The following is a 2,045-nucleotide window of genomic DNA, read 5'->3' as shown; positions in this document are numbered from 1 at the left end:
TGCCCAACCTTCCTTCCGAGGAGTGGCTGGTGGGTTTGAACCGCCAGCCGTCTGGTTAGCAGGCAAGTGTCTTAGCCACTATGCTACCAGAGCTCCTACAATAGACAGGCATAAATGGCGAACATTTACACCAGGTAGATATATTCCTTAGAAAGATCCAGTCTCAAGTGGTAGGAGAACAAGAGCAGTGTTTGCACAGGGAGATAGCTGGGGGTGGGGTGGCAGGAATGCATAAGAAAGAAGGACACAGGGAAGAGGTAACTACAGGGAGGAAGTGGGAAGAAAGCTATTATATTTTGGGGGATTGCAGTCAATGTCATGAAACAATGTGTATGAACTGCTGTATGGAAAATGAATCTGCTCTGTCAACTTTCACACAAATCAATAAAAAAATTTTTAAAAATTGTTCATCATGAAGCAATAAAACTTGCTCATCTCATTAAATTTCAACATCTTTAATATTTTCTGAGGAAAGTACAGATAAAGCACTTTTGCTACATACTGAAGGACAATGATTGCAGGAAAACCACTTGTATGATTGAGTTACAAGATGAACCAGCCACTTCCCCCGCCCCCAACACTTCTGCATAAAAGAACAACTGGCAGGCAAACTATAGTTATTCAGACTTAGGTATTTAGCAGACATAGTCTCAAATGAGAACAAAGTGGAGTAAATTTTTTCAAGGAAAATACCTGACAGTTTTATTTATTTATGTTGTGATTTGGGTGAAAGTTGACAGAGCAAATTCATTTTCCATACAACAGTTCGTACACATTTTGTTTCATGACACTGATTGCAATCCCCATAATATAACAGCTCTCTTCCCATTTTCTCACTGTGGTTACCTTTTCTTTGTGTCCTTTTCTGTACATTTCTGCCCTCTGAGCTATCTCCCTGTGCAAATGCTGCCCTTCTGATCTCCCATGGTTGATCGTTCTAAAGTGTATTTACCTGGTATAAATGTTCACCCCATACACCTGTCTATTGTTTGCCTTCTTGTTTGACTGGAAACCACGGGAGTAAATTCAATTCCAGGCCTGAAGGGGGACTAGGGGCCATAGTGTCGGGGGTCTCACCAGTCTCTATCAGACCAGTAAGCCTGATCTTTTTTATGGTTTTGAGTTTTGTTCCATGTTTTACTCCCACTCTATCCAGGATATCCTATTTTGATCCCTTTCTGAGTGGCTGACAGTGGTAGCCAGACACCATCTAGTTCTTTTGGTTTCAGGGTCATGTAGGCTGAGGTTCCCATGGCTCACTAGTCTCTTTGGACTGATTGTTTCCATGAGTCTTTGGTTTTCTTCATTCTTCTCTGCTCCAGACAAGGAGAGACCCATTGTTGCATCTTAGATGGCCGCTTGCAAGCTTTTAAGACTCCAGTCCCTACTCACCAAAGTAGGGTGTGGAACAATGTTTTTGTGTAGTATGTTATGCCTATTGAGCTTGATGTGTCCTGTGACCATGGTCCCAAGCCTGTGGGCCCAGTGACTCATTCCCTCAGGGAATTTGGCTGTGGCTAAGAAATTATCCTAACTTTGTCCTGTTAGCTCTATTATATATATGAATATTCTTACAGAACATACAAATACATATATAGAAATATCATCTGTCAAACTTATATATTTGTTGTTGTTGTTATGTGCCGTCGAGTCGGCCCCGACTCATAGTGACCCCTCCTTGGGTTTCCGAGGCAGTATCACTACGGAAGTAGGATTGCCCAACCTTCCTTCCGAGTATAGTCATAGGTATATTCCCTTTTGCCTAGACATACCTGATCATTTAGACTGTACCTGACACTTTTTGTTATCAATGATAAAATTAGAGCTCTCAAGTAAAAATTTGAATTTTGGTGAACAGAGCTTAGCATCTTTAAAATTTTTGAGATGGATGATCCATTTTTTTGTGTTGTATATCAAAAGTTGTTTATTGTAATGTGTCAATGGAAGATCTGAATTACTCAGTGAACCAATATACAAAGATCCATTCCAAGTGCAAGAAAGACCAATGGATTCAAATGCAGCAGGTTACAAAAAGTTCATTGATA

The sequence above is a fragment of the Orycteropus afer genome, unplaced genomic scaffold (assembly GCF_000298275.1).
Source record: "Orycteropus afer afer isolate SDZICR_OR568_19922 unplaced genomic scaffold, OryAfe1.0 scaffold00290, whole genome shotgun sequence".
Taxonomy (NCBI): domain Eukaryota; kingdom Metazoa; phylum Chordata; class Mammalia; order Tubulidentata; family Orycteropodidae; genus Orycteropus; species Orycteropus afer.
This window is presented reverse-complemented; position numbering follows the sequence as displayed.